At 44.2% G+C, this 9168-nt stretch overlaps 1 long non-coding RNA gene across 2 annotated transcripts; it reads left to right on the forward strand.

Moving 5' to 3' along the window:
• Positions 1 to 339: 339 nt before the first annotated feature.
• On the forward strand, positions 340 to 7775 carry LOC114026336. 2 transcript variants are annotated; one of them, XR_003567114.1, is made up of 3 exons: positions 340 to 513; positions 6329 to 6822; positions 7623 to 7775. It is a non-coding gene; the product is annotated as an uncharacterized LOC114026336 (long non-coding RNA). The 2 variants fall into 2 exon arrangements; XR_003567115.1 differs by having other exon boundaries at positions 7627 to 7775.
• The last annotated feature ends 1393 nt before the right edge of the window (positions 7776 to 9168 follow it).

Raw genomic sequence — 9168 nt, forward strand, 5'->3', positions numbered from 1 at the left:
GGAGTTCAAGAGATTTCCCCTTGGTTACCAGGCACACACATAACAAAAACAAGACTTTGTCCCAGATCTCCTGACTCCCAGTGCTCTTCCCAGCATGTCACAATACTTACCATTCCTCTACCATTTACCTCCTTTCCTTATTAGCAAGAAAGGAAGACTGGGGGAAGGAGGAGAGAGAAAGGGAGGGGAGTCACATCAGAGAGAAGGGACAGCTCTTGGATCAAGGAAAGAGGAAGGGGGACAGGGTGGATCGCCCACTTGCTGACACTAACTGCTGGATCACCAGCATGGCTCTGGGCGAAACAATGAGGAGGAAGTAATAGAGGCAAACCTTCCAATTTGTCACTTCCTCTTGCATCGGTCTGATGATGAGAAGGACACTGCTCTCCACTAGGACCTGGAGCTGAAAAGAGATCCCACTGGCCAGGCTGCTCTTGAGGAGAAAGAGGATGGACCAGTTGAAAATCACTGAAAATGTGACCCAGAAAAATGAATCACATCAGGCTGCAAAGGGTAAGGCGTTGGGGAGTCCTTGAGGTGGATGGAGAAGAAGACAAGTCTCCAGAAAATTAGGATTATCATTCCAGGGCTGATGACACTTAGAGCTCATCAAGTGCAACCCACCCATTTTACAGATGAGTAAATTGAGTCCCAGAAAGGCTAACCAGGGCTGTGTGACCAGGGTCACATAGCTCATAAGTGATTGAGGTGGGTTTCCAGTTCAGGCGGTTCAGACTCCAACTCTAGCATACCCTTCACAATGCTGACTCAGTCATGGATTAATTCTCTTGTGGTGGGTGAAGGTTATTTGGGGAGCCAGAAGGCTGAAGGTGGGGGTGGAGGTGAAACTTATGAGAAAGGGTCCTTTTTCTTTCTGCTCTCTCCATTCTACCCAAAGTACACCTTGTGTCCTGAGCCAGGGGTTTGAGGAAAGATGAGCCCTAGTCTGTATCTTGAAGTAGTACACATTCTAAGAGAGGAGGCAAGACAGATAGAGCCAATAGCCTGGGAAGCCTCAGGGTGCAATGGAAAGAGTCTTGAGCTGAGAGTGAGAAGAGCTGGCTTCAGTTCCTGGGTCTATCATTTCCAAGCTGTGTGTGACCCTGAGTCAGTCACTTAACTTCAGGGAATGGGTAATGCATCGAAGGGTCTCTAAGGTCCCTTCTCACCATACATCCAATGGTTCTGTGACTAGAAGATGCCTGGGGCACCTTCTAGATGTGGCATGAATAAGCCAGTTCGAGGCTCCCTGCATTTGGCTCTTGTCAGATCACATAATAACACTGATAAGTAGCATTTATACAATGCTTCAAGGTTTGCAAAGCCTTATGTAAATATTATCTCATATGATTCTCCCAGCAACTCTGAGAGGGAAGTGCTATTATTATTTTTGTTTTACAGATAAGGAAATTGAGGCAGACAGCTGATAAGTGATTTACCCAAGGTCACAAAGTAAGTGTCTGAGGTTGGACTTGAATTCAGGTCTTCTGACTTTGCGTCCAGGACTTTATCCACTACTTCATCCAGCCATCTTATCATGCCTGAAGTATTGTGCTCAATTTTTTACTTCAAGGTTTAGGAAAAACATTGACAAATTGAAGTGTCCAGAGGAGGGAAATCAGAATGAGGAAGGGCCTTGAGTTTATCCATAGGAGAGTCAGTTGAAGAATCTGGGCGTGTTTATCCTGGTAAAGAGAAGGCTTGGGAAGAGGTGGAGGATGGCCATGTTTAATTAAGAGTTTGAAGAGATGCCACGTGGAGGATGGGTTAGACTTGGTCTCTTTAGACCCAGAACCAGGAGCAATGCCAGCTCTCTGCTGCTACACCACACTGCTCTCTGAGGGTGGGGAGAAGAGGAAAGACTCATTAAATAAATGACCATGGAGTTTTTCCCTTTTGTTCTGATTCTTCTTACGCAACATGACTAATGTGGAAATGTGTTTAATATAATTGTACATGTAGGGCCTATATCAGATTGCTTGCTGTCTTGGGGAGGGGGGAGGAGAGGGGGGAGAATATTTGGAACTCAAAATCTTATGAAACTGAATGTTGAAAACTATCTTTACATGTAATTGGAAAAAAATAAAATACTATTAAGTGGGTTAAAATGACCACAGATAGGGAGGGGTCTCACTTAGAGCTGAGATTCATCTCCCCTGGTGGGGGGAGGTTTGTTTGTGCCCTGAGCTAGGGGTCCCTGTATAACAGAAAAAGCAGGGAGATGGGCAGACAGTCACGGTGGGGGTGGGGTAGAATTGGGCTGCCTCCAATGCTTGCCAGCTGTGTCATTCAAGACAAATTACAACCTCTGAACTTATCTGCCCTATCCCTGTACAAGGAAACCTGCCCTCTTCACACCTAGGATCTACATTCACCTGTTTGGCTCTCCTCTCCTCTGCCATAAACATTGGCTGCCTTCTCCTTCTTGCCCTCAAGTTCCTGTAATTTCTATTTCAGCAACCAGTCTTTCCATGTTTTTCAGAATCAGGGCCAGAGTCCCAGTTCCCCTTGTAACTTCCTCCATCTTTTGAAGTTGGTTAACTCTCTGTAGTTTGGCTTCTGACCTCATCATTCCAGCAAGACTGCTCTCTCTGAAGTTATCGTGATCTCTTAGTTGCCACAGCTAATGGCCTTTTCTCAGTCCTCATCCTCCTTGACCTCTCTGTAGCCTCTGACACTGCTGATCGTCCTCTTCTCCTTGATCTTCTCTGGGTTTCCTTGATGCTACGCTATCCTGGCTGTCTTCCTTACCTGCTTTACCTCTGCTGGATCTCCTTCTAGGTCATGTCCACTAACTGTGGGTGTCCTCTGGGATTTTGTCCTGGGCTCTCTTCTCCCTTTACGTCATTTCATTTGTTGATCTCATCATTTCTCATGGATTCAATTATTATTCCTATGCTGATAATTCTCACATCTACTGATCTAATTCTAATCTCTTTGCTGACCTCCAATCTTGCATCTTCAACTGACATCTTGACTTGGATGATGAGTAGACATCTTAAACTCAATATGTCCACAACAGAACTCATTATCTTTCTCCCTAAACACTCCTCCCTCTTGCCTTCTACCATCCTCTCAGTCCCTCAGGCTCCCAACCTAGGAGTCATCCTGGACTCCTCCATATCTCTTATCCCCCATATTCAAGCTGTAGATTTCACCTCTGTAACATCTCTTGAATACACCCCCTTGTCTCCTCTGAAACTGCTCCCCCCTACAGATTCTCATCACTTCACACCTGGACTATTGCAATATCCTGCTGGTGTGTCTCTCTGCTTCAAGTGTCTTCCTACTCCTGTCCATCTTCCAAAGAGCCATCAAAGTTATCTTACTAAAGTGCAGGTCCATTGTGTCATCTCTCCAAGCTTCCACATTCAATCAATTCCAGAGGATTTCCATAAGAAAGAATATGTGTTCTTACTATATAATGCTAAATATATAATGGCCCACTTATCGTTTATCCCACAGAAAACTCTCTAAGCAGATAGTAATTGTGAAATTTGACAGGTCTCCAAAAGTCTAAAGTCAGAACCCGGGTACTTGTCCTGGGAAGAAAGGAGACTTCTCTGTTGTTTATGTGAATTTAAAAAAAAACTCCAGCTCTCAAAATGGAGACACAAACTAGTCCAACTCATCTCTTTCCCTCTGACCATTATTGGATGCCCATTCATTTTTGATTCTTCATCACAGTGAATATAAGCAATGGCTCCCTCCAAACAAGGTCCATCTCTCCATCTCTAATGGAAGAACCTTGTAGCTGTTACTGAGTTCCCAAAGTTCATGGTTTTTTCTGCTTCCCTTCCTCCCCTAGCTCATATTCCTTCCCCCTATAACCTTAGGAGGGAAGTGAAAATTTCCCTCTGCCTCCTCACTTCCTTTTCCTTGGTTTCCTCCTTGAAGCATTTCTCAAATTGCAATACACCATTCTCTCTGATAATCTGGAAAGTAGAGATCTGTTCCTCCAGCCTTTTCACTCCCACTTCTGGGATGGAGACCCATTGGCACAGTGTACATCTGTAGGTAGTACATGGTGTTGGCAGAAATGCAAGTATGGAACATCCCGTGTAAGTCACAGAAAAGCCTTCACATGTGTGTGAAGCAAAGTCCAGGGTCCTTTACCTTCTCTTTTGGTTGTCCTGCTGATTAACAAGCAAACTGATTACCTATTCTATCTGTTTCCTGCACAAGTGCTCCATCCTGGGAGGCTCTTGGCCAAAGCTGATTTTTTAAAGGGTGGACTCCTTGCTTTCATGATTATGTAATTTGCTCAGACTTTAATTGTTGTGACCTAATGCAGAAAGAAGCAAATGGAAGGCGATCAATAAATGAACAGCCAATTATTTAATTAAATCTATCCATCCTTTCCTTCTTGAAGTTGATCTCTAGATATCCCTCTGTACTTCCCTGACCACTAGACTCTCCATCTTCATGGTGGGGCCAGGAGGAGGCTAAAGAAGGAGGAGATTAAATTTATTTAATAGACACCAAAGGCAAGTCACAAGCTGATATGCCCCTATGACATAAGCAAAAATAATAAAAAATGAAAAACGGAAATCAAATAATTTAATTAGAGAGATCAACATTTTCCATCTTCTTCCATAAGATTTTTTGTTCCTAGTGGAGTGGGAGTGGGGGAAGGGAATGAAGATTAATTTATTGAGCAGACACAAACATGGAAGGAAGGAGGAAAGGAAGGGAAAAAGGGAGGGAGGAAGGAAGGGAGGGAGGAAGGGAGGAAGGGAGAGAGGGAGAGAGAAGGAAAGGGGAAAATAAAAAGGGAAGGAGGGGGAAAAGTGGAAGAAAGGAAGAGAGGGAAGAAAAAAGAGGGAGGAAGAGAGCAAAGGAGGGAGATAAGAAGGAAGAAAGGAAGGAGGGGAGAGAAAGAGGGAGGGAGGGAAAGAAAGGGAGAGAGGGAAGGAAGAAAACAAGCATTTATTAAGGCTTACTACATACTTGGCCTGTGCTAAGTGCTTTACAAATATTATCTCATTTGAGCCTCTCCACAACCCTGTGAGGCTGGAGCCACCATTATTCCCATTTTATAGATGAGATTTTGAAGCTGAGTCCAGAGCCATTGATCTACTCTGCCCTCTTGCTTCTCTTCTCTCCGTCTCTTGGGTTTCTGTGTCAGCCAGGCATGTCATGGGGGCCTGTCAATCACTATTTGCTGTTTGTTTGGCAAACTGATAGACTGGCCATAATAGAGACCCAGGTGGAGCTCCTGGATGGGAGAAGAGATTTGAACCGTGTTCAGAGCTGCATATTGAATTAAATGCAGTTCAGCAACTTTTTATTAGATGACCAGTAGACATCTTGTGATACTATGATTCACAGTGACCTGAATTTGCGTTTTCTCCCTTTACTAGATTGTGTGCATCCTGGGCACAGGAGGGATGACTTCTCTAAACTTTGGATCTTCTCCAGTGACTGACACGGTGCTCTGGTTACAAGAAACCCTTCATACCATTTATCAAGTGAATAAATGATTGAATGGAAGGTCTTTGGGAGCAGAGAACACTGTGCTAGGCACTGTCAGACACACAAAAGGAGAAGATATGATAAGGTCCCTGTCCGTGTGGAGCTCGCAGTCTAGTAAAGGGAAGAGACAGAAATATAGGCTTCTATAATGCCCCATGACACAGGATAAGTACACTCCAGAAGTGAGAAACAGAGTGAAATGTGGATTCTGAAGGAGAAATGGTTCTCACCAACTGAACCAGATGGGTCAGATCAGGCTTCCTAGAGGAGGGGGTGTTTGAAATAGTAGGGCACAGTGATCAACCAGATGATTTCAGGAATACCTGAGTTCAAATCTGGCTTCAGATACTTACTATCTAGGTGACCTTGGGCAAATCACTTAATTGTTATCTGCCTCAGTTTCCCAATCTGTAAAAAGGGAATAATAAGACCTATCTCCCAGGGTGGTTGTGAGTGTCAAATGAAATATTTGTAAAGTGCCTAGTACAGTTCCTGGCATATAGTAGGTGCTTAATAAATGCTTATTCCCTTTCCTTCCCCTTGATCCTGGTGCTATTCTGAGGATCTCATGGTACATTCGAAAGAGTAGTGGATTTGGGCTCCATTTCTAGGGACAGGTAGGAAGCATAGGGGAAAAAGTGTGAAGCTTGAGGTCAGGAAGAACCGAGTTTGTATTAGCTTTTGTGATTCTTCATAAGCCAGCCAACTTTTCTGGGCCTCAGTTTCTTCATCTGTAAAATGGGACTTTTGAGCCCTGAATCAGTATTCATACATTCCTATACTGAGAGTGCAACCAGTCATTTATGGAGAGGTTCTGCTTCCTAAGGACTCTTTCCTCTCTCCCTCTGTCCAGCCTATCGGATCCTCAAGGCCATCCACACTACCCTGGCTCTCTTGGCTCTTGCCCTGGCTGTGGCCCTGACGGTTATGACTCTTCTGCGTAAGTTCCCCATTCAAAGGGCTCCAGGAAACAAACCTCTTTCTTTGATCAGGTGGAGATAAAACACCAGAGCAAGTCCTGGGAAGGAGAAGGGTCTGGAGTCTTTAGACCAACTCCTGTCATGGGTTTGGGAGTGGAAGGGGTGGGGTGGGGAGCAGGCACAGTATTGACCCCTCTTTAGCTTCTCTGGAAAGGAAAGGAATCATAGGCAAAGGGGATTCTAAAGAATCAATCAGTTGGTCTTTAGCTGTACCTACGATGATGTGCAAGGCACTATGCTAAGCGCTGGGGATGCAAACATGCGGAAAGGAATCCTGCCCTCCGGGAGCTGACAATCTATCAGGAGAAACAGCATCCACTCATGAGAACATACCAAAACAAACAAAAATACAAAAAGGAAATGTAAGGTAAATTGTGGTTCTCCATGGCAGGGTGGGTGTAGGTGAGGTGCTAGCAGCTGGGGGTGGGCCATGGGAATCAGGAAAGAACTCCCAGGGAAAAGGAAGGCACTCGGAAGAGAGTTATACATTCTAAGGGGAAGAGAGGGGGTGATAAAGGCACACTGATGAGCGTGCCATATGTGAGGAACAGTAAAAAGGGCAGTTTAGAATACCTGGATCTGGCCAGAGAGATGATGTGGGGCCAGCAGCCCTGGGCTGACGAGGCAGGGGTGCTCCATGGAGTTTCAGAAAGATCTGGATATGAGACTTGCCTCTGAGGCCTTCTAGCTACGTGACCATGGACCCTAAAAAATTAAGCCAAGCTAATATTTTCTTTTGTTAGCTATAAAAGGGAGATAGTATTGTCATAGAGTTCAAATAAAATAATACGATAGAAACCACCAAATATCATCAGTGAGCCTGAGGGTCATGGAGATCATCAAAGGTCCGTTCCCATCCTATATCTTATGATCCGACTATCTGGGCAGCTAGGCACCCCAGTGAATAAAATGCTGGGCTTTGGGTCAGGAAGACCTGTGTTCAAATCCCACCTTAGACATTTATTGGCTTGTGACCCTGGGCAAGTCACTTAACCACTTTCAACCTCAGTCTTCCCATCTGTAAAATGAGAATAATGATAGCATTTGCCTCACTAGATTATTGTGAGGATCAAATGAGATAACATATATAAAGTGGTTTGTAAACCTTAAAGAGCTCATTAACACTAGGCATCATCATTATTATGACTACTCCTTTCATTTTACTAGTTAGGAAACTGAAGCCCCCGAGAGATTGGGTGAGTTCCCAAGGTCACACAGATGGAAAGGGCATCATCAGAGCCACCAGCAGTCCATTCAGGAAGACCTGAGGTTACGTCCAACCTCAGATACTTATTGAGTGAATGACCCAGGCAAGTCACTTAACCTTCATCTGCCTCAGTTTCTTCAATGGTAAAATGGGAATCATATTAGCACCTACTTCTCAGGTTTTTATGAAGATCAAATGGATTAATAATTATAGAGCCCTTAGCATAGTGCTTTGGACATCGTAAACACTATATAAACATTAGCTATTATTGTTGCTGTTTCTATTCTGATGCACTTCGATACGCATAAAAGTGTTATATACATGTGGTATTGTTATTGGTCATGGGTTTTTGCTCCTTTTTTTTTTTTGGTCCAGACTTAGGATTTTAACTGCATAGAGAGAATCCCGCAAGGAAACTCTATGAAAACTAATCAGTAATGATTCTGGTACTTAAGATGAGAGGGAGGCTGCATCAGAGGGCCTTTGGGTGCATTTTAGTTCAAGACCTGTGGTGTTGGGCTGCCCTTTCTTGGGCCACATGAAATGAAGGTTAAGTGACTTCACCAGGGTCACAAAGCTGCTATGTGTCAGGGACAGGGCTTGTACCCACATGTGTTCACTCACTTTTATAGACCACAGAAAGGGGCTGCTCATCTAGCCAGTGCCCATCTTCCCCCGAGCCTCAGCTAGTCAATCATCAAGGTTTCTGGGTATCTTTTTGGCAAGGCACCAGTGGCTACACCCATGTTCCATGGGGAGATTTCTTCAAACAAAAGGCCGTTCCTTGTAAAATCTCAGTCTAGTCCATTGGGAACTGAGGAAATGGATCAGTGACTCCCCTGACCAATGACCATCTTAAGTTAAAATATACTCACTCTGGGGCAGTTAAGTGGCACAGTGGGTAGAGCATTGGCCTTGAAGTCAGGAGGACCTGAGTTCAAATCCAGCCTCTGACCCTTATTAACTGTGTGACCCTGAGCAAGTCACTTAACTCCGATTGATTCCACGTGCATACATACACACGTATGTGCATACATATAGATGTGTATATATGTATAAGTGTGTGTATTCACTCCTCATCGCCACAGCTTCCTGAAACTCAGCTTGAGTACCATCTCTGACAGGAAGACCACTCCCCAGAAATGTCTTTGTATTTTCCTTTATAATTTTTGTATTTAATTATGATTATAGATAAATAGCTAGAAGGGAATTTAGAGGTCATCTAGTCCAACCACTTCACTTTCCACATGAGGAAACTGAGACCCCAGACTGGTTACATGATCTACCATGGCTATGTGTGAGACACTGTGTCAGGTACTCAAGATAAAAAGACAAAAATGAAATGGTCCCTGACCTCAAAGTGCTCACAACCTACTGGATAGTAAAACAGTACATAGGTACTACATAAGGTAGGTGGTAGAGTATAGTGTAGGAAATACAGCATCTGGAGTTGGAGGACCTGTGTTTGAATCCCAGCTCTGTATAACTTTGGCCCAAGGTCACATG

This window comes from Vombatus ursinus, unplaced genomic scaffold (genome assembly GCF_900497805.2).
Source record: "Vombatus ursinus unplaced genomic scaffold, bare-nosed wombat genome assembly UNPS02014837.1, whole genome shotgun sequence".
Classification (NCBI taxonomy): domain Eukaryota; kingdom Metazoa; phylum Chordata; class Mammalia; order Diprotodontia; family Vombatidae; genus Vombatus; species Vombatus ursinus.